This window comes from Amblyomma americanum, chromosome 1 (genome assembly GCF_052857255.1).
Source record: "Amblyomma americanum isolate KBUSLIRL-KWMA chromosome 1, ASM5285725v1, whole genome shotgun sequence".
NCBI classification, from domain to species: Eukaryota; Metazoa; Arthropoda; class Arachnida; order Ixodida; family Ixodidae; genus Amblyomma; species Amblyomma americanum.
In genome coordinates this window covers 174,901,533-174,929,491 of record NC_135497.1, presented here as the reverse complement: position 1 = coordinate 174,929,491, position 27,959 = coordinate 174,901,533, and the positions used below count along the sequence as shown (strand labels likewise).

The 27,959-nt window shown below is 46.5% G+C and overlaps 1 long non-coding RNA gene across 1 annotated transcript; it reads right to left on the bottom strand.

The window, feature by feature from the left end:
• Nucleotides 1-185: 185 nt before the first annotated feature.
• Nucleotides 186-27,711, bottom strand: LOC144093631 (uncharacterized). Its single transcript, XR_013306303.1, has 3 exons — nucleotides 27,455-27,711; nucleotides 26,805-26,883; nucleotides 186-1,039 (listed from the first exon to the last, which is right to left on the bottom strand). It is a non-coding gene; the product is annotated as an uncharacterized LOC144093631 (long non-coding RNA).
• Between the last annotated feature and the right edge of the window lie 248 nt (nucleotides 27,712-27,959).

Here is a 27,959-nt window from a genome sequence, read left to right as displayed (position 1 = left end):
TTTTGTGATGAGTGCAGAAGAGCATAAAGCCAGTCAAGTTTGGATGCATGCATTGTTAAAGAGGAGAAATAAATTCTCTGTACAAAACAGACAGGGAAGAAGAGGATTACCATACAACATGCTTCCTCTTGAGGAAAGTAACCTAATTGTGCCTATGTCGAGTCTTATAAAAAAAAAGGAGGAAATCAACGTTATATGCTAAAAAGCACAGTTATAGTGGCCAGTTGAGGACACCAATGATCTCGACGGCCTGGAATGTATGTGCGCATCTTCATCGCACTGCTCACATGGGCAGCTGCTCTCCGTCAACACAGAGTTCCTGCAAGACCATGTGGAGATTGCCAAATAGATCCATGCCTTTTCATTCACAATGTTCTTGAGTAAGGATGAGCACTGTCTTTTTCTGCTGCATGCAATAAAGACAATTGACTTTTCTAGGGGCACAGAAGTTATCTATAATTCTGAATGTCATATGTTTGCCAGGCAATAGCCAAGGTAATGTTTCAACAAGAATTACTTACGTGTTGGGAAAAAAAAATGGACACACGTTTATTAAACATTGTATTCCTGGAATACTTGCAGAAGCTTAATCTGTAGCTCAATTTGAGAGGCCTTCGGTACTCTTTTTATCATTTTAGCCAACGACAGTCCAAAAAGATCATACTCGTCGTATTCTCTGCATGTCTTAAAGGCCTTGGTAAGCTTGCCAATGTGGGCTGCTAGTGCATTGTCTGCCCAGCCTGCCTTTCTTTTACGTCCTTTGCCCCGTGCAGGCACTACTTGTCGCAACTGAGCAGCAGATGGCCGCAAGCCTTGGAGTGCCGAAGATGCATGAACCACTGACAGCATTAAGCATGGGTCATCTAACCTACACTCCTCGAACTGTAAAAGTTCACCATTCTCAATAGTTTCACTGCTAAGTTCAGCACTACGCTGGGCTTTGGCATTGCATTGGCTTGGGATTGACTGCTGGGCTCCCGCTCACAACTTGACCCTGGCTGGCTGGCTTGCTTTTCGTGACTTGTAGTTGCCTGATGCCCTGCATATGTTATGTTATAAGAACGAACATGAACTGTATTTACTGCATGTGAATACACTCCTCAAATTTCTCGGCTTTCTGAAAAAAAAAAGTCTGGATTATGTGAGTGAATATGATATATACCACATAAAGTTGATGCTGCAAGTAATTGCTTGCAAGAACGTTTTCTATACATCTCATGACCTCTATTCCGTCCATCCGTTAGGACAATAACACCTGAACATACTGTAGCATCCTCTACTGTTTTATTTGTGCATATTTTCTGATGTATTGCTTTTTTTCTGCGCCTTTTTCTTGTACAATGCCAACATATTGTTGTGAAACGTATATTGTTCTAAAACCCTGCCCCCGCTGTGCTTTCTTTCTCTTGGAATCCATTCTGCTGGCGTAACGGACTGCTGGTTATCTTGCCTTCCCATAACATACTCTGCCCATGTTCATGTCTTCTTGATTTGAAATGGAATAACATTAACTCTCGTTTGTTCCTTGAGCCACTGTATTCTCTTCCTGTCTCTTAATGTTACACCTTTCAGGCATGGGCATGGAGCAGGGATTCAGTAGAAATTAGAAAGTTGCTGTGGAAGTGCAGTGCAACAGATGGGTAAAAAGTATTTCTCAGTGAAGATATTGAGTATTTTGGGAGAAAAAGAAGAAAGTTTAAAGCAGCCTTTACTGATTTATAATGCCTCGGCAGGAGCTAATGCTGCTAAAACAGTAGTTAGCAATGGCGTCACATTGGCAATAAAGTCCAAAAGTCTGAAGATGATTGCTAACAAAATGCCCAAGACTCTCAGCATCACTGTTGAGCTTGAAAGGAAGCCTACACCAAAAAACAACTTGGCTTAAGCTCTTTCGCTGGTAGGAGTTTCTTGTGCAATAAAAGGTACACTTGTGATGTGTGGAAAATGCCACTCTCTTAAGCCACCGAGTTCACGTGTCCTTGCAAAAACAGTGGTGGGGCCTTTAAGTCCTTGAACAGCCTTGAATTTTTCTCCACAACTTCATCACGAATGCTGCTATCTCTCTTATTTCCACAGCTCACTACACTGTCCTCGATTCTGGCTTGACTCTTTGCAAGAGTAGTATCCAAAATCTACCATGTTCACTAGCTGGACATGGAAATTGCCACATGCAGTACATACACTTCACTCAAAAAAAACCTTCACATTAAACTCTTCAATTAATGAATGGGCAAGCAATATGAAAAAAACCTGAAGCCTCCATTAAATTTTTTTGGGGGGTACACACATTGCAGAGAGTGAATTAGAGTGTTCTTGATATTATTTTTCTACCATGAAGTAATATGAAGAACACTCTACTTCACTTCCCATGAAGATTGTGCACCTTGCTATTCCGGGGACAGCGAAGAAATCAAATTTACCAACGCGAGTCCTTAAGCAACTGACACTGTCCATGCTACACTTTGAATATTGGAACCGTGCTCACGTCTATACGGATGGCCCAATAACCTCTGCTAGTTATGTTTGCGCCGTGGTCGTTCCTACGCGACAGGCCAAAACTAACCAAATAATTTCGCATAGGACTACCTCTACTGGAGCAGAATTGGCCACACTTCTTGCAGCGGTAAAGTACATCTCTCCACAAACTTCAAAAATGGGCTGTTTTCTGCGATTCTAAAACTGCCCTACAATGTCTTCAATCTGCCTTGAGCCATACTGACCATGAGCAACTTGCAGCGGAGGTACGACATCTGCACCACCAGGCAATAAAAGAGGGTCACAAAACCATTTTCCAGTGGGTACCAGGCCATAGTGGCATTGTTGGCAACGCCTTAGCTGACGATGCTGCTCGATCAGCTCACGATACAATCAACACTGTCCGCATACCACTAACAAGAGCTGACACATCAAGGCACCTTCAACTGCTCGCCCGAAACGCAACTGTAGAATCGTGGTCTACCTCTGGAGGCTGGACACCCCGCTTGCACCACTTCAACTTGCACTCCTTACTTCAACTTCAAATACCATTCGACATCCCCTGCTGTGATACAATGCTGTTGTGCCGCCTGTGTCTGAGAGTGGCTTTCACAAATGCCTATTCCCATCTCATCGCAATGGCAGACTCTCCAGCGTGTGAGCAGTGTGGTTGTGATGAAACGATCTGGCACCTACTCTATGACTGCCCTCGTTTTGAGCGAGAGCGTGCCTTCCTGGCTGCTGCATTCCACCGCTTCGACTCTCGTCCTCTTACAGAAAACACGATTCTGGGGCCTTGGTCCTTCATCACAAAGGACAGCGGTGAAGGCGCTGCTGATGTTCTTAAAGGACTCAGGGTTGAGTTCCCAACCATAAACGTTAAGCTTTAAGTGTGTGCCCTTTGTCCCCTTGTCACAGTGGTCGATGGACACGTGCAAAACTCACTTCGCTGCTGCTCTTTCTTCCCATTTTTTCCCCTATGTTCCACTCCCCACGTGCAGGGTAGCCTACTCGGCATCAGCTGGTTAACCAGCCTGCCTTTTCGTTCTTTTTTTCTCTCTTTCCGCCATGAAGGAAGGCCAAATGTCTTGCAAGTACACTTTATGAAAGATTGTATTCTGTACGGGTGTTTCAAATGCAATGCGAATATATTTCAAACTCTGTAAGTGCAATTAGAATATGCTAAGGAATTATTTTAAATTACATTATTAATCATATACAAAGCAACTCAAACTGATATGACGCACTGTCGTTTACTTGCAGGAATCACAACATATTTTACAGTAAAATTCATTGTTTCTGTTTTCTACTGTATGCTGTTCCATTATTATGATAGTACTCCACTTAGAAGACTATTTGGAGTGTATAGGTGAGTGAAGCTGAAGGTGTGTGCCTATATCTCCGGTTATACAGCTTTGTTTTGAACACCAACTACCCTGTAATAAATCAAAGCATAACAGCCAAACCGACAGCCGTGAAACAGTAATTAATGAGCAGGTCACTGAAAGCAGGTACCATTCTCTATCCTACTGGCAAACCACATTCTACTGTGCAAACAGAACAAAGTAATAATTCATTAGCGTCCACCCAAGCACAGCCATGCAGCTACAAAGTAAAGCCAAACAGATTTCACAAAAACCTCGCAGTTGAAGAAAAATTCGTGCTGGTCCGGGGTTGCAGCCAGCATGAATTAGGTTAGTGAAATAGAGGTAGCAGCTGTAACACGTGTGAAACCTTACTCGTGGGCAAACATTTACCCTACGGGACAGGAGATGGTCCTGCGCAAGCACTACATAAAGCTATTGAAAAGCACCTTTTTTTTTTGCACATACACTCGCTGCATTTGTTTCGGACAATGCTGGCAGCGTCGCTGAGGCAGATATGCAAAAACATATGCATGCCGTGTACTAACACTAGGCGGTAAAGGGCTAACAAGTGAGATAGGGCTGATCTGGACTCAACAGTTCATCTTTCTAGTCTTACATTGAGAGAAGAAACCAGACTCACGGCTGTGCATTTTCAGCGGTTACCTGTACCACCTCAAATCTGCCACAGTTCTCGGTTGCTGGAATGGCATTTTGGCATAGCACTGGCGCAATTTCATCAAAAACCACCGAATTGTAGCAGCATGTGGCAGGTTACATTAAATGGCACAGGTTAGCGCAATTGGCACAGCATTCTCACCACTGTATATGATTTCCCTTTTCGGTTTTTCGCTGGCTTCCCTTTTCCAGTACAGGCAGAAACGGTAGTGCAAATGCTTATGAGCTTTCAGCGAGCGCAAAGTTCAAAACTGTTCATGGGCAACCTCTCGAGTATAGGTGACGCCATTCAGAAAAAATCGCCGATAGAGCTAAAACAAAACATATAAAATATTTCGCACAGTTTGCAGTGGCTATTTCTACTATTTCACAAGTGGAAGAGTGACTGCATAATTGGAAAATTTGTGCCTTCCTTTTATATCAAGTTAGCACTCATAATGTGCCATTCTGCTCATTCTCTCTGTAAACAGAACTCTTGATAAACAGAACATATTTTCCTTGTCACTTGAGCTTCCGTTAAAAGTGAGTCCGTTGCACTTAAAAAAAAAGACAGCTGTCAATGAAACCCTACCATTGTACGCTCTCTTTTTCTCACCATGTGTGTGTGCATGTGTGTGTGAAAAAAAAAAAGCAACCACAAACTTATTGCACACAGAGCTTACCGAGTTTGCAGGACTATCGGTTGAAGATACTAAGATTGGGAATAGGGATTGGAACCTAAAGACTGCTGTGCGACAACGCCGTGCTCCTCCCCTACCAGCAGAATTTTAAGCCGTTTATCGGACATGACTGAGTATCGCCGCACAGAAGCTTCATTCGATTCAGTGCTGGTTCGCGGCACCAATTCTGAAAAAGTGCCGCTGGTGCCAGTGCGGTGCAGAACCAGTTCCGTGGTGCAGGTGCAGCGCGTCAGCAGTGGCACACCTCATATGTGCAACAATTTTCAATCGAGCGTGTACAGGCAGGTTTTTGTCGTCTGCTGGCCGTGGAGGTGTTGAGTTCTCACGTGTATTTTTTGTGTGCGGTCGCTTCCGTGCCTTACGAGACTTCAGTCGGCCATGGAGATGGCCATAGTCGACGACAGTGACATCGCACTGTTCTTGTTATGGAGTAGTTCTACTCTTCCCATAGTGAATACGAGGAAACCGACTCTGTGCTGTCATGACGCAACTCACTTGCTTGGACCGACAGCAGTCGAATTCCGAAGTGCTATAAAAGCGTGGTCGCAAGCTATCTCAATTACAGATTCACAAGGCTTTTCTGACACTCAAGAGAGACGTTCGAAGAACGTTCGGCATGCAGCATCGAATCAGCAGCATCTGCCTGCATGCTTAACGCAGCAGGCACAGGTACCGGCACCGGTTGTAGCAAAACACACTCGGATTCGCCCTGCCCGCAGTTTGCCAACAGCCCACACACCGTCATTGCGCCGTAAGTTTCGTGTGAACTCGCACGCACATGGACGGACGGCCTGTCACAATTAACATGGCAGCTACAGCACAAAACAGAAATTTGTTGCCTGCTGTCGCATAGGTTTCAGCGCCATTTTCTCGCAGAATAACATCGAACCCGTCGACGACAGCGAAAACGTCCTTCAATTCATGTTCAATATTTACGAGCTAACATGCGTCGTCTGCACGTCGTCTGCTGAAATCCGTCTGTACGTGCACTTCCTTTTTGCACCTCCTTGGAGGCTGGTGCTGCGGTTCTTTGCACCAAAGCGGCACCACGGCTGTACCCAAATCAATCGCAGACGGCGGTGCAGAGGGCGCTGGGAATCGAGGGCTTTGGTGCAGTGCACCATGAATCGGTGCTGGCGGTGCAGTGAACCACAGCTGAATCGAATGCAGCTGGAATTCCTTCATGACAAAAAATTATTCTATTGTTAAAACTTTTCTCGTTACCTAAACAAGAAGCTAATCACAAGAAAATAATTATCAGCTCTAAAATTTTGACACCTGGCTTGTTCAATAAAGTCACATTAAAAAGCTGATTTAGTTTACTGTTGTGACTGTCTAGCTGAGTAATACACGACACGGCAGACCGTGGCCTGGCATTAGCAACTTCTTTTTTTTAACAATTGTATCCTGCTATGGTTTTAATGTTGCCCTTGTACTTTTCATATGAGTGTTGACCACGTTTATGTTTGTAGCCATGCATAATCAACGCTTCCATAGAAATAAAAATTCAAGTTGCTCAGGGCAGAAGAATGTGTTCAACTCACACACAAATAAAAATTAAGAAATGTGGGTGCTGTGAAAGAAGTACCATATTTAAACGAATACAATGTACCACGAATATAACACAGAGTGTAGTTTAAGCCTCCAAACGGCGAGCCACAGCGGCCGCAGTCACCGTTGCTGTGCCCATTCGTTTTCTTTCCTTTCCTTACACTGTTGAGCTCTTTCAACAACTTCTCTTTCTTAATGACTCCTACTGCTTCCTCTCCGCACCACCCTCTGTTTTGCCAGTATACACCGCACCCGCCGTGGAGGCCCAAGCTTATTGAGAGGTCGGCCTTCTTAAACTGTCAAGTGTGGTGATGAAGTTCACCTAAACTGTCTTCAGGAGCAACGAGAAAAAAAATCGTGTCTTATTCGTACTCTGGTTCTGAGTTAATTGTGAAGTACATTCTTAAATAGATGATGCAAACAAAAAAACTTATGTTCGTGTACAGGCGCGGACATAAGTAAACGGAGCACTCCATTCCGTTCTAACTGCAATCTCGCCTTTCCTATAGGACATCAGGAGACGTTATTTGTTCATGAGAAAAACTATCGTCTACTACTAGCCTACACATGCCACAGTTACCAGTCTCAATTAGGAAGCGAGTGAAAAATGTTAGAAGGCAATAGTGTGCTCCGTTTACTTTTGGCTGCGCCTATACATACAGTACATGTGGCGTTGAGTAAGCAAAGATTTATATCCGTTCTGAACAATTTCCAAATTTCATTGTACAGAAATCTGCACACAATAATTGCTCTGTAAAACGCAATACCTGCCTTTAAAGTTTGCATCAAGATTTGATGCTGCCCATAACAGCTCAAGCATTCTAAGCATGCCAGCGCACGCCTCTACAAATGCCATGCAAGTGCCTCTCGTCGGACCGTGCTTCCTTCATGCAAGTTTCGATCGCCGCAATGGCAAAACACTACGCACTACACGCATCGTTTTCCAGACCAGCTCGTTATGGGAACCAAAATTATCAGTGAACTTACAGTCTGCTGATTATTGTGTCCTTCAACAAGTGCAGCAATTCAAAACACTGCCACACAACTTCGGTGTCTGGCCCTTCTTCGCATCCGGCGCTGCTTGGTTAGTTCATTGAAACTTATCTTGAAGTGATTTCCATCATTTCTAATGAGGTCAGAACTCTCTACACAATTGAAACGGAAGAGTTTTTGAGCACATTTCATTTAAACAGTGCTCATCATGATCAATGTATCGGCTTACCTTGGCTTGGGAGTCCTGGCACTACATCCGATGCCACTTTCGCCAAAGTACTAGCTTATTTTTGTGACATTTTTGGCTGGCACGCCAGAGCAATGGCTATCTCTCAACAGCGGTGGTCAGGCATTCATTGCTTATTTTATTTTCCTAGATGATGGGCATGAACAGCCTTGGCCGGCAAAAAAAAAACGGCAAGTGAATTGTGTGACAACGCGAAGGGCCGCATCGGCTGTCTTGAGAACAGTGTCCTCTCACTGGTCTATGTTGGCCTGAGGTATGCCAAAGAGATGTCCCGCAAGGTCACCTTGAGTCTCAAGGTGATGGTGCTTGGTGCCACCACGGACCTTAGCTCCCATACCGAAGCTGTCATCCGCACCGTGGCGATAGGTTTTAAGGTGAAGGGCCGAAACCATTAACGGTGGCGGTCACGGGCCATGGTCAAGCCCCGGCCGACGGGCTCCCCATCTGTATACCAGGTGGGGGGCTCCGGGACCTTCTTGTGTCTATAAGGGTGAAGCACAAGTGACAGAATAGGAACCCTTAATCCATACATGCCGCATGGATTCTCAATTTCCCCCCCTCAAAAAAAACGATCGGAACCGGAAAAGGTACCGCACCGAAGAAATCGCAGTTCCAACTGCAAAATCTACTGAAAATTTCCCACAGTTCCTGATAGTCCACGCTGTTGAGCAAAACGCTCCAGTGGCAGCACTATCAGTGTTTGTAATACAAAAGTGGCTAGTGGCTAACATAGGCGAGGAATATGAAGCAAAAAAACTATCCTCAGGAGGTCTTCTTGTACAAGTGAAATCCAAAAAGCAGAGTGATGCATTACTCAAACAAGAGAAACTTGCCGATCTTGACATTACTGTAACACCCCACAGAAGCCTGAACAGCGTTCAGGGAGTAATTTCTGAGCGCTTAGTAATGACAGAGGATGAAAAAGAGCTCCTCGAGAATCTGCGTGACCAAAACGTGACGTCCCTCCGCCGCATCACAATAAGGCGTAACGGAGAAGAAAAAACACCTCACATCGTTCTAACATTCGGCAGCACTCGTTTGCCCGAGTCAGTCCGAGTTGCATTCATCAGGTGCCCAGTGCGCTCGTACATTCCTAACCCTAGGAGATGTTTCAAATGCCAAAGGTATGGCCATGGCAGCAAGACATGCAGAGGCAAGGAGACCTGTGGCAAATGTGCCGAAACCGAACATGAAACAGACAACTGCCAAGCAACTGAAACAAAATGTGCGAATTGCAAACGTCCACACGCAGCCTACTCGCGAACCTGTGAAGTCTTCAAGAAAGAAAAACAAATCACCAATCTGAAAGTACGAGAAAATATATCTTACCCTGAGGCAAGGAAAAAGTTAAGGAAGAGACAGCCAGGTCATATGTTGACGCCGTGCGCCAGGGGGCCAAGCGGCACCTGGTGACAGTGGGCACACAGTACACCATCGTTGATGTGTGCCTGCCCCGTCCCCCACTCGAACGGCACTCCGGTGTCGGCACCATTGACATTCCATAGGTGCACCTGACGGCGGCCTCTGGCACAACCAAAGTTGGCGGGAGTGGTGATACACCACCCGAACTTCAGGCCACTGCCCAGGCAGGGCCATCCACATCTTTGACAAGTGCAGCCAAGGCTGCCCTGTCATCTCAAAAGAAAGGCTCGCTGGCCCCTGAGCCGGTAGGCCGCACGGCTTCCCCCCCATAGGGACAAGCCACAAATCAGTACCCCCGCGGGTTCTCCGCGGAAATCGATCGCCTCGCATGAGGCGATGGATATAAGCAGTAGCTCGCCACCTAAGCAGCTGTGGCAGAACTCCCTTGAACACAAAAAGGGAGCAAAAACTCCAATAACAGGCCCCACAAAACCGGGAGCATAAGTTTTTTAAATATATCACCAAAAGTTATTAGATATGGCGTTCCTAATTCACTGGAACTGTCGAGGCATACTAAAAAACTACAGTGACATAACAGATATTTTTGCTTTATATTCCTCGGTTGTTTTGTGTCTCCAGGAGACAAACTTGGGATCAAAACAAAAATATTTTAAGTAAATATAAAGTCTTTCGCCACGACCGAGAGCAACCAAATAGGCTCTCTGGAGGTACCGCCATAGTCGTCCAAAGTAACATGGCCACTCGTGAAGTGAAGCTTCAAACTACATTTGAAGCCATTGAAGTATCTGTAGTACATTTTAAAACAATTACAGTATGTTCCGTATACCTCCAACCACACCTGACAGTAACACTCCATGACTTAGAAGACCTTTTAAAACAATTACCAGAGCTATATCTGTTAGTCGGCGATTTTAATGCTCACTCCAATTTGTGGGGAAGCGAACAAACGGACACTAGAGGCCGTATTTTAGAAGATTTTATTCTGTGCAATAATACAAGCCTGCTCAACAGGGGCAAACACACATACTGTTCTCCAAGCTCCGGAAAACGGAGCTGCATATATTTCTCTTAAATCGCCTTCTGATTTTACTGCTCTTAAATGGGATGTCTTGGACAACCCGTATGGTAGCGATCATCTACCCGTTCTTATAAGCCTAACATCATCTCCGCAAATCATTCCTACAAAACCACGACGTTGGAAACTCCATTTGGCCAACTGGGCACTGTTTCAAGAAAATGCCACCTTAGAAAAAAAAGATCAAAATAACTCAAGTATAGATGAACTCAATTAAATTATCACAAACTGCATTATCTCCGCTGCGCGCCTGGCTATACCTCAATCTTCTGGAGTGGCGAAACAAAACCACAAAACCTGGTATACAAAAGAATGTAGACTAGCAAAAAAGAAACAGAACAAAACATGGGGAACTTTCGGAGGTACCCCACGCATAAAAATCTCAAACTTTAAAAGGACAAGGGCAGAAGCCCGATATATCCGCCGTAGTGCCGAAAAAACTTCTTGGCAAAGTTACGTGACATCAATAAATAGCTCAACCACATCAAAAGAAATGTGGGAGAAGGTACGAAAGCTAGATGGTAAATACTCCCCATTCACACTTCCCCTTTTAACAGCTCCTGGTATACAGACAAACATCGAAGAACAGGCAGACATTTTAGGTGAATATTTTTCGGTAGTTACCAGCTCATCACACTACACAGAATCATTTCTAAGGTACAAAAACACAGCCGAGAAACAAAGACTCCCTACAAGTGGATATACAAATGAACCATATCATAATTTATTTACAGTTCAAGAAATCAGCACAGTTTTGTCCGCTGGTAAACAGACAGCACCGGGCCCAGATGGAATACACTATCAAATGCTGTCCCACCTCTCCGAACCTGCCGTAGAAGCACTTTTAAGTTTTTTTTATTAAGGTTTGGGTGTCAGGTAAACTACCCGAAATCATCATTCCATTTTTAAAACCCGAAAAACTACCAACCTCTCCCAGTAGTTATAGGCCCATAGCCCTCACCAGCTGCCTTGCAAAATCATTTGAAAGTATCGTGAATATTAACCTTCGTGCTAGAAGCCCGTGAGCTTCTCGATGTCCATCAGTGCAGTTTCAAAAAGGCATGCTCCACAACAGACCACCTAGTTCGCCTTGAAAATACTGTCCGTAAGGCCTTCATACACAAACAATGTCTTGCTGTTTTTTTCGATTTAGAGAAAGCATATGACACAACCTGGAGGTACGGAATTCTTCACGACTTGGCTGAACTTGGCATTCGTGGCAGGATGTTGAACTGCCTAAAAGATTTCCTGTCAAACCGCTCATTCAATGTACGCCTCGGTTCAACCCTCTCGAGAATTTTCATTCAGGAAAATGGAGTGCCTCAAGGAAGTGTATTAAGCACAACCCTCTTTGTTGTTAAAATGAATTCTATTAGCAAAATAATTTCTAGGTCTGTTATGTATTCGATCTATGTCGATGATCTGCAGATAGCTTGCACGTCCTCAAACATATCAACATGTGAAAGACAAGTGCAGTAAATAATAAATAAACTTTCAACATGGGCCGACCGAAATGGTTTCCGGTTCTCCCCACAGAAAACAGTGGCCATTCTTTTCGCACTCAAACGTGGCCTACAGACAGATCCTAGACTACACCTGAACGAAACCGAATTACCGATAAAAAGTGAACACAAATTTCTGGGCATAACGTTTGACAAAAAAACTGACCTTCTTGCCCCACATAAAGGACCTGAAGAAGAAAACTTCTCGATCATTAAATATCTTAAAGGTGCCTTCACATAAATGCTGGGGGTCTGATAGAACCTGCCTTTTGCACATCTACCGCAGCATAGTTCGCTCTTGCCTAGATTATGGGTGTATAGTGTACAACTAAGCTCGACCATCCTACCTTAAGCAATTAGATCCAGTACATAATTCAGGTTTGCGCCTTGCAAGTGGGGCATACAGGACATCACCAATAGACAGCCTATATGTCGAATGTAATGAACCAGCCCTCGCAGATAGAAGAGCCATGCTCACATGTGCATACGCCCTAAAAACCCGTTCACTACCAAAACATCTCTGCTACTCCATAGTTACGAAGTGCCCGTCTAAGCAGCTTTTTAGTAACAAACCGAATGTGACGAGACCCCTTATCCTCCGTTTTGAAGAAATTTGCCAGGAATTGGGTATTTTAGACACACTACCTGATGTCACCCAGAGACCCAAACCACTGCCACCTTGGTACACCTTTCCCGCTGTAGGGGACTACACAAAGACACAATTTCAGAAAAAGCAAACTCCACGTGAACACATACTACAAGAATTTTTGGCACTAGAGGAAAAGTACAAAGAATACACAGCATTTTATACAGACAGTTCTAAAACATCACTTTACGTCGGAAGTGCTGTAGTGCAAGACAAATGGGAAACGGTAGTTCGGTTACTTCAGTGCGCGTAAATTTTCTCAGCTGAATGTTATGCCATTTCGGTGGCTGTATCAAAAATAGTCGAAAAGAACATTCAAAACAGAATTATCTACACGGACTCGCTGAGTGCAATCATAGCACTGAAAGCCAGAAACGTAAGGAAACCTTTAATTGGAAATATAATACATGACATAATAACTGCTGAAACACAAGGACATGAAATTAAGCTCTGTTGGATACCAAGCCATCTCAGAATTCGTGGCAACGAGAGAGCTGACACGTGCGCTGCTCAAGCTCACCATAAGGAAGTCCAGACTGTAAATATACCCTATGCAGATTGCATGAAGTTAGTAAAAAATAAACTTACAGAAAAATGGCAGTGTACATGGAATAGTGAAGAAAATAACAAACTACTTTTAGTAAAACCTATTCTGGGAGAATGGAGATCATGCAAGCATCAGGAACGTTTTATAGAAATAATTTTATGCCGCCTGCGCATCGGACACGCACACACCTAACACACAGCTTTCTACTGACAAAACAAGACAAACCCTTATGTGAGAAATGTGGAGATGAGCTGACAGTTAATCACATTTTATTCTCGTGCACACAACTTGAACGGCTAAGGAAAAAATATTTTACTTTATTTTACGATGAACGCATTCCCTTCCACCCCAATTTACTTTTAGGAGATAATCCACTTGTAAGAACTTCATCTGTTTTTAATTTTCTGAAAGACGAGGCCATCTTAAACAAAATATGATATCAAATATCGCAGAACTATTAATTCTAAAAATTTTTACCCCGTGCTTTCGTGCATTTTATGACGCACCTCATCCATTTTCTCAGTCCTAAGAAGAAGGCTGAGGTCTGCATTCGATTTGATGGGCTCCTCGGAGTCCTTGTCCGGACAAGGACTTTCACTGAGGACATCCAATTTTTTAAATAAATTATACCATGTGTTTGGCGCATGATAGCCTAAGTTGCTTATGCACCATAAAACCCAATAAAATACAATACAATACAATGAGATGTATGACGAGCAGTTTCTGGTGCTTTGCACGAAGGCTAAAGCAGATATCTAGCATGGACAGGTTCACTGTCGCCTCCTGCCATACGCATGCACAGGCAGCTCCAACGTACGCCAAGAGCACCAACACCGGATGCGTACGCCCAGGAAGTGCCCTTGGAGTTGGCGCTTTATGTGAAATAAACTGCTATGTGGCTTCACAACAGGCTGTACAAAAATGGCCGTTTATTTAAAGAAAAAGACTCTAATCAGGCTACTCACTATAGCACATGCCAGCTGACCATACAGTGTTCTGCAAGATTATCATAGTAGCTTTGAAAAAATTTTTCCGTCTCAGCTGGTGGGCTCATTTGCTGTGAAATCGCATACAAAGCTAATGTATTGAGGCAACCTTTGTCTTGTACAGAGTTTGGCAATAATGCTTGCGTGGTTCGGCCGAGCACGATGCAACGCCAAAATCGCCTGCGACGAGATCAAGGAAGCAAAAGCAGCAAACGCCGGGTTTTTGCCGAAGGGCAGTAATGGCACCATCTATTGTCTACAGACAAAAGTGCCCCGAGGCAAAAGGCACAGAGGGGAGCATTTGCATGCACAAGCCATTTGATGGCACCACCACCACGCATCGGAGGCAACCCAGCATTTCTGGCTTTCAGTTCGATTTCAGCACAGACGATTACGGGTGGTTTGCATGGCTGAGCCAAATAAATACAACAGTCAAACTCGCTACGAGACAACAGTTACCGCAATACTTAAGGTATATGCACAGTTTCACCGCAAATGAGCCAGCGGTTGAGGCGGGAAAATTTTTCAAACCTACAACAACAAAGCTGCAGAACACTGCATATTAACCTCTTCAATGCAAGACTGCAGGCTATGGCAAGTTACTACACCACATTCTTTTTTCCATTATAAGCGTGACACACTGAAGTCAGTAAATGAAGCGGCTACTGTTTAGAAACTCGAGAACCTGAGGCCGAACCTTTCTGAAATCTTTCACCCAAATGGCATCCGGCAGAAAAGAACATTACCATTCAACTGTCCAAGTGAAATTCGAACCGGTGATGCACAAACAGAACAGCTTTGTTTGCTGGTGTCTTAGACCACACGACCATTGCCACTGCCTCTCACACTATGTCCTTTAAATCACCATTTTCATCCTTTCTCATCCATGAGTTCTGAGCTTCCAAATGTTTAGCAACATAGCTGCGAAATGAGGCTGAATCAGTCTAGAGATAAAAAAAAATGGTAGGTGTTTACCGTAGTTAAAGGAGTGTAGACACCTAACTTTTGGGTGCGTGTTTTCTTGTTTGTAATGATGTGTAAGGCATTATTATGCATGGATTACCACCTGGTATTCCCTTATGGCCGCTAAATAATTTATAATCGAATTTCTTTCTCGTGCTGTTTCAGTTTCGGTTTCAACGGCCAAACGAGGACTGTGACGTCAAAGTGTGATTATAGGTCACCTGAGGCATGAAAAAACTGCAATATAAATGCTGCTTCTACATTCTTCGTCATTCTGGCTCTTGAGGAAGACTGGCTTCAGCACTGTAGTGAATTAAAATTATGAAGCAGCGACTATATATCGATTTTTACATGCTTCACGTGGCATAAAACCACTTTGAAGTCACAGCCATCGTTTGGCTGATAAAACCGAAACCAAAGCAGCATGACAGAAAAATTCTATTATGAATTATTTAGCGGTCGTAGGCGAATGCCATATGCTGATTCATGCATAGTAGAGTCTTCTGCATCGTTGTAGAGAAGAAAACATGCATCCAAAATTAGGTGTCTATACTAATTTAAACCGATTGGACGTGCGAAAGCACATGTTCATTCTAAAGCACTGCACGGCCTTACATGAAAGCCCGGGCCAGGCCAGGTGCAGCAATTTTTCGCCAGGCCTGGGTCAGGCTCGGGCCTGTATACTGATGGGCCTGAGACAGGTTCGTGCTTATGTAGGGAACGGGTGCTTTCACTGAGCACTCGCTTCTTTTGTTCTAGTGGGTTTGACAAACAGCAGGTCAAGACAATTAGAGCCTTACCAACTATTTCTAGGGTTAAAATCTATTAATTTCGGTAATGTCATGCGATATGCTGAGCATGCAAAAAAATGAAAACAATGCAGAAAACAAAATTCGGGCACACCACTGTTTGCAAAGCTCTCAAGTTCTGAACTACTGAAAGTCTTATCAACACAGCACTTTTGCTTGCCCCTTTCTTCGATTTGCGAAACTGTTATGCATGATGAATTCTTAACACTGTAGCGCTGGCAGATGACGGACAAAGGGAGGACGAGACACACAGTGCGCTGTGTGTCTTGTCCTTCATCAGTCGTCTGCCAGTGCTACAGTGTATAGAATGTCAAACCAACTTGCCGAGCAACATACCCTGCTCAAGTTATGCATGAAGCATTAGTAAGGCATCTGCAGACAAAATGAAGGAACATTTTGCTTTAATCATTTGGATCTAGCTTGAGTCGAACAAGAACCGTGAGGCTACTTTTGCTGTTTTGGTGCTAGATTTTCAGCTCTGAATGCATCGCACTTATCTGTCCACCCACCCTCCCTGCGGGCGCTTTGACTCTGTAATATTCCGCGCTCGATATTAACGAGCCTAGTATTTCCTGATAACCGTAGTATTAGTTCTGTTCAGCGGTGGCACACCCCCGAGTTTCCAGGGCCACACAGGAGGCTGCGCGTTTTTTTCTTTATTTGGCCTTCAACTTTCGGGTGTCAGCTTAGAATCGAGGCAGGCCTAGATTCGAGTAAATGCGGTAACTGTCCAAGATACAACCACATTAACACTCAGAAATATGGGGCCTGTAGAAGTTGACATATTCATTGCGTATTATATATATCCGAGCCCAGTTGATGTTCCTGCATTTTGTTTTTGCTGGATGGTAAGAGACAAGCGATAATGGGAGAAGCAGCTGTTTTAACAGACACAAGCAGACACCTCGCTGTCTTGTGGTCTTGCGTGGCTTCTTGCGTGTCGGTGGCGGACCGACTGCAATAGGCTGTTTGATATAAGCTTTCAAAAATGAAACCAGAGACCAAGAGGCAGAAAACAGGCTTCAGTTGATTATCCAGCAAATTGATGTGTGTGTGGCATTCAAGGCACTGTACTTTCTTCTGGGCAAAAAAAGATAAAGTACCAACTCAACCAGAAGGAGAAACTAGAGACTTTATGACCTCTATTCTAACAACGACAAACTACTGTTCACTGAAATTTATAACATTAGGTATCCTCGATTTGGCTGCACTTTTTGCGCCAGTTCAGGAGGTGACACTCGCGCACTCAATTTGACAGTGCAGCTAGCGCCACCTGCACTTCGGTACTCGATTTGACTTCATGCTGCTCGAGTTCTGCACTTCTGCACTAGCCTCCCGGCAAGTTCTCTTTTCGTGCAAGAAGTGCAAGGTGCTTGGCACGCTTTGTAGCAGACGGCTCCGCGGCCGTGCTTATTATAGTGAGGAGCATTCAGACCATGGCTGAAACGGCCACGTACCCGTGATAGACGCAGCATCTGCGCAGTGCCCTCACCGAACAGCTGAAATGACTGTGCGCATACATGTGTGCGCGCATAGGCGACTGGCTGACAGGAGCACTGAGTACATGATCAGATCTCTACTTTCTGTCCAACCTCGCACTTATTTTGCACCATTTCTTTTTTGTGTACAAATATTATTACATGCACAATGATGGAGTGTTTCCATAAGAGGCAGATGGCGAGATGTTTTTGATAAGTGGGTGATCGCAACGTTTGTGATGACTCGCTGCGAGGCCGCTTTCAGCCCATGCCTATGCCTGCCAGTCAACAGTGAAAGCGAGTTGTTGAGTTCAAATAAGCGCAAGTTATTAGGTAACTCTTTCGTTCTGTAATTTGCGGACAACCGAAGTCGCTTTTCGGATAGAACAGCAATAGCCTGAATCTCGCATATAAACTCAAAGGTCGTCTCGAGCGGAAGTCTGAATAACCTATTGAATTCAAAGTTTGTTGCCTCTTCAAAGTACTCCGCGATGATTGATCCACGCCATTTTGCACAATGCAAAAAAAAGGCAAAAAATGCAATAAAAAGGAGACATTTATCACTTTTGGAATAACAAATTTCATAGCTGCTCCACAAGATGTGCCACTTGGAACAGATGCACAGCGTTCAATACAACTAGCACAACCCCATGCATATGTCAAACAACGCAGGAGACGGACATTTCTACACTTTTTCACTCGATTTAGCTGCTCCATCGGGAGCACTAGTGTCTGGCTGCACTGCCACTCCAAGAACTGGCACTGCACTGGCACGGCACTTGTGAACTAGTGCAGAAAGTGCAGCCAAATCGAGGAGGCCTTTTGATGCTCCTGTAGCGTGCTTAAAGTTTTTGTGTTGTTTCAGGGCCGACCTAGGCCCGCCCAATTGTTGGGCCAGGCCGGGCAGGTGAGAGTTTCCTTGGGCTCGGGCCTGGCCCAGGCATGTATTACAGAAATCAGACCAGGCTCGGGCAGATAGCAGTAGAGGGTACAGGGCCTGAGCCAATAATTACAGCCCGTGCAAAGAGGGGGCACTTAACTCCACCTTAAGGGTATGATGTGATATCTCTAGATGGTTAATGCCCAAATATGCAGAATTGGTCATTCTCTACTTAACATTCATAGATGGCAGCGACTCCTCGTACCACTACCAGAGCAGTGGCGCAGCGGTTAAGAGATGCGCCACTGTACTGGCAAGCGGCTGTTTCTATCACAGCCACCAGCAGGGATTGTACGACCTACGTTGCTCTTCTCAAACTGCCTCTTACACAGCTGCCACGAAGCTCCTCCAAACTTGCCCGAGCTACTACCCGGGTAACTCTGGTAAGCTCGGGTTCTAACGGCACAAGATCGTATACACATACATATGGTGACAAGATCCTTGGTCGGTGTTGGTGAGCGTATCAGTGCTTTCACACTAAAAAGGCTCACCATGTCACTAACTGCAGTCTTTGTAGCCCCACAATAATGCGAGATGGCGGATAAACATGCCCTTAAGGCTGAAGAAGAGCAGGCAAGCACTATGGCACATCAGGAGATGAGGGAAGCTGAGCAAGCTAAATAAAGCAGCTGATGACAGGCTCCTGAAGCCACGACAGCAGCCAGGGGGACTATGTCCACTGACCAACATGAAGAACGCAAATGGACAAAGGAACAAGCAGGTTCAGCAGCCAAAGGCACTGGTCAATGCCCAAGTGCAGCAACTACCATCTATTAGCCTTCGTAGGATGTCAACACCTTTCTTCTAACGCAATTCCTGCTTACATGTATCGTCCTTGACAACAAGACTCATGCATGCATGAGTAATCTGCCATGAAGGCACTGCGGAATCAGGGTGCAGAAGAGGCATATCTAAAGGTACTGGACAATATCTGTTGCAGCTGAACAGCCAACATAGTCCTCTGAAGTGTAGGTGCCTGGCGGGCCCAACAACAACACAAAAGAGGCGACATGGCGCACGGGCTTCCAGCGAGTATTGGCTGTCACGCTCAAGCTCGCAGGGTAAGCAAGCATGCACAGACTTGAGACTGTGCTGTGGGGCAAATGATGAGAGATCTTTGCACACCTTCTATGCAAGGGGCCCGGCGCTTGCTGTCACGAGTGAGTGCGAGACGCCGCGGCAAGAAATGAAACGACTAAAAAAACCACGACACGCAGCAGGACGAAACCGACATAGACACTGGGAGGGAGCGAAGCAGACGGTGCAAAGTGCGCGCGTCTGCGTGGAAGCAATAATCGTTTAGTGGAGACGGAAGAAAAGCAGACGGCGTGGGCGCACAGCTCCGGGGACCGCAGGTGCGTGTGAATCCACGGCCATGAAGATAGATTGGTGCAACGTACCCGCGGGACAAGGACGGTATGCAACGGCGTCCCCTCCGTGCAGCCGCCCAAAGGGGAGACAAAGGAACTCAAGTTTTGATGCCGGTGTAGGAAACGCACACTGAGGCTGCCCTCCTAGGCCGACGCACCCCGGCAACGATCCGGATTGTCAAGACGCTCCTTCGGCTACGCTCCGCAGGCCCCGGCGAGGTCTCCTCTAGCGACATGCCTCATCCACCTTGAGTACCGATTGAACTGTTATTACTCTCCTTCTGATTGCTACATTGACTCCAAAGACTCTAATTAGAACAATTTAGCGTTCTTCTTAACACCACCTGCACGTGGAAATTCTGATTCGTGCATGGTTCTCTATGTGATGTAAACCCCCTTTTTTATTAGGTCTCCTCGATTTGGCTGCACTTTCTGCACCAGTTCAGGGAGTGCGGCACTCTCGCACTCGATTTGACAGTGCAGCTAGTGCCACCTGCACTTCGGCACTCGATTTGGCCTCGTGCTGCACGAGTTCTTCTGCACTGCTGCACTAGCCTCCCGGCGAGTTCTCTTCTCGTGCAAGTAGTGCAAGGTGCTTGGCGCGCTCCGTAGCAGACGGCTCCGCGGCCGCTTGTTTTGTGAGCGGCGTTGAGACCATGTTTGAGACGGCCGCGTACCCGTGAAAGACGCGTCATCTGCGCCGCGCCCTCACCAAACAGCTGAAATGACAGTGCGCGTATACGTGTGTGTACGCGCGCGCGTGTGCGCGAGTCTGTGTACGCGCGTAAGCGACAGGTTGGCATGGCGCACATACGGAAGTACGTACTGCGTATGGGTTCGCATCTTTCTGTCCAGCCTCGCACGTTGCTTACACCATTTCTCTTTTGTGTGCAATTATTATTATAGACGCAGCACGATGGAGCGCTTCCATAAGAGGCAGATTGTGAGATGTTTTATTATACGTGGGCGATCGCAACGTTTGTGGCTCGCTGCGACATCAGTACCTCTGCTTACGACCGCGACTGGGCTTGAGGTCGCCGTCAGCCCACACCTTCGGCTGCCACTTAGCCTCTGACAGTCACGTCGCCGTCACCGTCCGCCGAAAGTGAACGCGATTGAGTTCAAATATAGATCCGGCAACTCTTGGCGGACAACCGTAGTCACTTTTCGATAGGACGGAAGCAGCCTGAATCACGCGTATGGACTGTAAAAGATCGTCTCGAGCGGTAATCTGAATAACCTGTCTAATTAATTGTTGCCTCTTCGAAGTACCCGTTGAATCAGTGACGGTCGACCGGCATGCGCCCCTTTAAACAACGCAACGGAATGAACGGTGTCAAATTCTTCACCACTTTTGGAATTAACAAAGTTCATAGCCGCTCCACGAGATGTGCCACTTGGAGCAAATACACAGCGTCCAATGCAGCTAGCACAATCTCGCGCATATGTGAAAACACGCGACAAACACCAACACGTACATGGCCGCAGCAGACGAGTTTCTGCACTTCTGCACACGATTTGGCCGCTGCACCGACAGCACTAGTGTCGGGCTACACTCGCGCCGCAAGAACTGGCACTACACTGGCACGGCACTTTTGCGAACTAGTGCGGAAAGTGCAGCCAAATCGAGGAGACCTATTATTTAGTTTTGTAGTTGATGTTCATTGTTTCATTAAATCTTGTTTTGGGAGATGCTCTCTGGTTATGACTCACGTTCTAGACAGATAGTGACAAAATTAATGGCGAGCCTGCCAGGATCCACATTCGTCATTCTGTCTTAACGTTAATGTCAACACGCTTGTGTTTGTGCAAAAACCAGAGAGATGGACCTCCACAAGCTTATGTTGAGAGCCGAAATGCTCAGGTTCACGAAAGAGGAAACGATGTCTCTGTATGAAGAGAAAGCGAGATACAAAGAGGAAAGGGAGTCTGTGCAAAAGGAGGCCCTTGAAGCTGAAGAGAGAGCTAAGCGGATGGCAGAATTAGAAGAAAACAGAATGGCACAGGAGAAAGAAGTGCTTGAGCTGAAGTTGCGTCTTGCTAACACTAGTGTTGAAGCCGTACCAGAGGCGACAGGATTTGCGTCGAGTGCTACGGCTCCACGGCCAACAGCTGTGTGTCCAAGGAAGCTGATGGCTTCTTTTGACGATAAACGTGACGATTTGGATGCCTACTTGCATCACTTTGAGAGAATAGCAGTAGGACAAATATGGGATAAGAGCGAGTGGGCAATAGCTTTAAGCCCTTGTCTGGTGGGTGAGGCCTTAACAGTTTTCGGGAGAATGCCCGCATCGGAGTCGACAGACTACGATAAGGTGAAGAAAACGCTTCTACAAAGGTTCCGCTTAACCGCAGAAGGTTTCCATGAAAGGTTTCAAGGTGGCAAACCGAATGATGCAGAAACAGCTAAGCAGTTCGCATCAAGATTGTCGAACTACTTCGAATGATGGCTGGAAATGGCCGAGGTAGAAAAATCGTACAAAGGGGAAAAAGACCTCATGGTGGGAGCGCAGTTTTTGTCCTGCTGTCACCCAAGGTTGGCCGTATTCCTAGAAGAGAGGAAGTTGAAGCCAGTAAAAGAATTTACAGACTATGCAGATCAGTTCCTGGAGGCTCAAGGCCATAGAAACCTAGGCAAGGTTAAAGAAGACGGCGGCAGAAGTTCCGATGCAGACGCGGTAAAGCGAGGAGTGCAAAGTGGCACATTTAGGCAGCCCTGAGGTGTTTCTTGTGCAACTGTGTTGGACACCATGCCGCGGACTGTAGGTTTGGAGGAAGCGAGGAGTGCAAAGTGGCACATTTAAGCAGCTCCTGAGGTGTTTCTTGTGCAACTGTATTGGACACCATGCCGCAGACTGTAGGTTTGGAGGGAGCAGAGGGCAGGCACAGTTAATCTGCAAAACTGCAGCAAAAGAGGCCACCGAACAGAGGAATGCCGATTTCGGACGCAAGAGAAGGCCATGTGTATCGTTCATCTCAGAGAAGCTGACATAAGCACACAGGATACCCGAAAGACGGACACAAAGGCCGAACGTGAGATGACGGAAAGTCAAACAGCCAAGCACGCAGCTGTCAGCGTGCTGTCGATGCCTGTAGTCGAGAGTGAAATTCATGGACAGCGCACCATCTTGCTGAGAAGGAGATTACTGGTCGGCTGGCGTCAGTCTTACTGGTTGACAGCACGGTTCGCTACCTTCCAGAGGCAATGATTTGTATTTCTACCCCGTACTATTCGAGACCGGTCGTGGCAAAACGCCTAGATGAGCCCCTGTATGACTTGGTACTGGGAAATATCACGGGCGTAAGAAAGGTAGACGATACCGATGTCGATTGGAAGCCCAGTATGGAACATGGCTCAGGCCCGGAGGAGAGAACTGAAGCGGAAACACTTGTAAAGACCCACGTGAACGTAGTTTCGCGCGAAGGCAACAACTGTTTAAGACCGCGGAAGGAAAAAGGTACGAAACACCGATGATTTTGTCAGCCATACAGACCAGAGCAGGAAAAGCAGCGCAGGGAAAGACATCCAAACTGAAGGTACCTGCAGCGGAGCTCCTGAAGGTGACTCTCGAGAGTCTAGCGCAGAAGCAGAGAAACGACGCATCACTGACGGATTGTTTCAAGAAGGTTGAGGAAATTCTAAAAAAAAAGAAATGCCGAACGACATTTCAGTTTTTTATTCGAGACGGCCTGTTGTACAGGAAATGTACCTTCAGCTCAGTAAGAGGAGTCCTGCAGCTAGTGCTACCCAAAGAATTTCAACCAGCTGTCATGTGTCTAGGCCATGATTCGATAATGGCTGGCCACCAAGGTGCGAAGAACACGGTCAACAGAATAAATGAGGAACTCTACAGGCCAGGCGTCCAAAGCGACGTGAAGCGACATGTCAAAACATGCGACACATGCCAAAGGACGATACCAAAAGGAAAAGACGGGAAAGCACCACTTGAACTATGCCTACCGTTGAAATGCCATTCCAGAGTGACAGCCGATATCATTGGACCTATAACCCGGTCCTCGAAGAAGGGAAATCTCTATGTCATCACATTGATAGACATGGCGACAAGGTACCCACCCAGATGCCATTGCGCTCAAAACTATTGACACAACTGAAGTCGCAGAAGCGCTCCTAGAGATATTCTCGCGATACGGAGTGCCGAAAGAAATGCTCACAGACCGGGGATCAAATTTCACATCAGACCTGATGAAAGAAGTTATTCAACTCATGTCAGTGAAGCAGCTGCTGACAACCCCATGCCACCCTATGTGTAATGTTGGCTGAACGCTTCAACGGGACAATCAAGCACATGATGAAAAAAATGTGCCAAGAAAGGCCTGCTGATCGGGATCGTTACCTCCCAGCACTGCTATTTGCATATCGCGAAGTCCCGCAGTCAAGTTTGGGCTTCTTGCCATTTGAAGTGCTGTACGGTAGAGCCGTCAGAGGACCACTTACCGTCCTTCGAGAGCTTTGGTCAAATAACAAATTGGAAACCGACCAGAAGACCACGTACACTTACGTGCTGGAACTGAGAGAGAGGTTGGACGAAACTTGCGAGATTGCACACCGCAACCTTGATGCTGCCAAAGAGAAGTACAAGAAATTTTATAACCAAAAGTTGGTGAATTGACAGCTGAAGCCAGGAGAAAGGGCCTTGATTCTGCTGCCCAGTGACAAGAACAAGCTCACTATGCAGTGGAAGGGTCCATTTCCAGTAACAGGAAGGAAGAATGAAGTAGGCTACGAGCTGCTAGCGAACGGAAAGAAAAAGATCTTCCACATAAATATGCTCAAGAGATATGAAGAGAGGAGTCCTAATGCCGACCAGATGATCGCCTGCACGGTCGCCAGTGAAGAGCCGGATGCAGGGGACGTGCCCACTTTCAATTCAAGAAAGACATCGGGACCAAAGAATGTGGTGCTTAACTCCGCCCTAGATGCAGAAAAGACGGCGCAACTCAAGCGTCTTTTCGAGCGATACGACACTGTTTTCTGAGACTTACACTGGGCATAATTGAGCGCACGGAGTCTGCCTATAACTCACCCCTCATAGTCGTCAAGAAGACAGATGGCTCCAATCGACTGTGTGCCGACTTCAGACGGCTCAACAGCGTCTTAATCCCTGATAACGAGACCATTCCAAGAATCGATGTGGTGTTTGCGAGCGTCGCGCAAAAGAAATATTTCTCGAAGTTCGACCTCGCAAAAGGGTATTGCAGATACCTATGGAGGAAAGTTCCAAAGAAAAAAACAGCCTTCTCATGTGCTAGCGGCCTATTTCAGTTTCGATTCATGCCATTTGGCCTGAAGACTGCAGCGGCCACGTTCACAAAGCTAATGAGACAGTACTGGGTGGTCTTCACCATGTGCACCACTACATAGACGACATTCTGGTTGCCACAGACACTTGGGAGGAACATTTGATGGCACTTGAAACCCTGTTTGAGAGACTTCGTGAGGCAAACCTGACTGTGAAGCCCACAAAGTGCGAGGTCGGATTTGAATCCGTGTCCTTTCTCGGACACGAGATAGGGATGGGGCGGATAGCGACAAAGCCCGATATTGTAGAAAAAATACAGGCGGCACCAAGGCCGACCACCAAGAAACAGGTGCAGTCCTTTTTGGGGTTGACTGGATTCTACAGGGAATTCATTCCGCATTATGCAGACATGGCTCTCCCACTGGCAGGGGCGACAAAGAAATGGGCACCTAATACAGTAAACTGGAATGACCAACACCAGGAAGCATTCAGTAAACTGAAAGAAAGCATGGCGCAACCGCTCGTCTTGCTGGCCCCTAATGTCAATAAGGAATTTGTTTTAGGCACAGACGCATCAGCGGCAGCTCTGGGCGCGGTGCTGATGCAGGAGGAAGATGGCATACTTCACCCTGTGGCCTATGCTAGCAAGAAGCTTAGCTCATGCGAACAAAACTACTCGATTGTAGAAAAGGAGTGTTTAACACTTGTGTGGGCAATAAACAAGCTTCATTTGTACTTGTATGGAACGCATTTTAGGGTGCAAACAGATCACGAGCCCCTACAGTGCCTGACAAGAACCAAATGGTTCGAACGGAAGATTGATGAGATGGAGTCTAACACTCCAGGAGTACGAGTTCCATATTGAATACATAAAAGGGAGAGAAAATTTGGGTGCAGACTTCCTTACCAGGCTGAAACTAACGTTGGCTTCAAGCGTGTGTGGCATGCTTGTGTACCCGCAGAAAAAAAATATTCATGTGTGTACGTGCTTTGCTATGCTTTGTGTGTATACTGTATGAACAGTGCGGTTTCCTGTGACTTTTGTGTGTGCATGTTCGTGCATATTACGCGAGTGAGCAGTTTAGCTCATGGGAAAACTCTTAAATGGAGGGCGTACTTGTCACGAGTGAGTGCAAGACGCCGCAGCAAGAAATGAAACGGACTAAAGAAACCACAGCACGCAACGGACGAAGCCGACAGACGCTGGGAGGGAGCGAAGCAGACGGTGCAAAGTGCGTGCGTCTGTGCGGAAGCAATAATCGTTTACGTGGAGACAGAAGAAAAGCAGACGGTGTGGGTGCACAGCTCCAGGGACCGCAAGTGCATGTGAATCCACGGCCGTGAAGAAACATGGGCGCAACGCACCCCGCGAGGCAAGGAGGACAGTATGCAACGGCGTCCCCTCCGTGTGGCCGCCCCGAGGGGAGACAAAGGACTCGAGTTTTGACGCCGGTGTATGAAACACACACTGAGGCTGCCTTCCTAGGCCGGATCACCCCGGCAACGATCCGGACCGTCGAGACGCTCCTTCGGCTACGCTCCGCAGGCCCCGGCGAGGTCTCCTCCAGCGACATTCCTCACCACCATCCACCTTGAGTACCGATTGGACTGTTACTATTCTCCTTTTGATTGCTACATTGACTCCAAAGACGCTAATTAGAACAATTTGGCATTTTCCTTAACACCACCTGCGTGTGGAAATTCTGATTCGTGCATGCTTCTCTATGTGATGTAAACCCCTTTTTTATTATTTAGTTTTGTAGTTGATGCTCATTGTTTCATTAAATCTTGTTCTGGGAGACGTGCACCTCTCTGGTTCTGACTCACGTTCTAGACAGATAGTGACACTTGCTCACCTCTGTACGTGATACACTGATGGCACAGCAGTAATGGGCATGGGCCAAGGCACCGAGTTGCACAGCAGTCCTCACAGAACTGGAAAGAAAAAAATTTTCAGCGCGTTAACTAGCGTCAAACCATTTCGCTGCGGGGTAGCCGAAAGCCACACCAGTTAAGTTTCACTCGAAACGCGGCAACCCTTTTATCACGGCCAGTGACAATTTGTGTGTTACCGAAATGGCCCGAAAAAATTCAATCAAACTGGCGCAATGTGATACCGCGAGTCTGTCCCACGCCGCCAAAACAAATACATGCCCACTGACGAGAGTCCACTCGAAAGGCACGGAGGTGGCGCCTGGCAGCACGCTATGCGTAGAGTTCCATTCTGCGTATCGAGCACGACTCACGGAACGCCAGCTACTTCTTGGTGGATGATTTCAAGCCCCGAATCGATGAGAAGGTGCACTTCGAGCCTTTGAACCCACCGGAGAAGCCGGGATGCGGCCATGTCGGATCCGGGTTAATTGCGCTCACGTCAGGCAGACACGAACGAAAGCACGCGGTTCGCCAGATCGTGGAGTTGGTGACCATTCGAAATGGCTATGCCAAAAAATACAAAGAAGCTCGCAGGATTAAACCAGGCCGCCGCAGTTGACTGCATACTTACCTCGGGAAGACGAGGCTTGACACTTGGCAGACGGGACTCGAAAACGGGACTTGGACGCACAGACACGAAGTGAAATGTCCTCGCGTAACAACAAGCGCTCACTAACCTGAAAATACGCTTCTCTACCGAGAGTGAGAACGGGGCATCAAGGATGTTGAACAACGAGCAGGAAAAAGTGAGTTCTGTCCAACGAAGTCCGCGGCCGGTGCGGCCCGCTTGCAAAGTTCCGACGTGTGACTCCGGGGAATTAAGAGAAGGCAGAAAGCAAACGGTGCGTCTGATGCAGGCCCCATCGCAGAATGACTTCGTTTTGAACCAAATGCGTTAGTATCAGTGCATAACACAAGCTACAAATAGCGCTATGAGGGAGGAAAAAAACTTTTTGCGCAGCGTGAACGCGCTCTTTAACTCTCGCGCCAACACGCCAACTCGTGTTTATTGTACCACAAGAGAGATGAATGCTACACCTGTCACGTGACTCACCCAATCGCTTGCGCCTCGATTA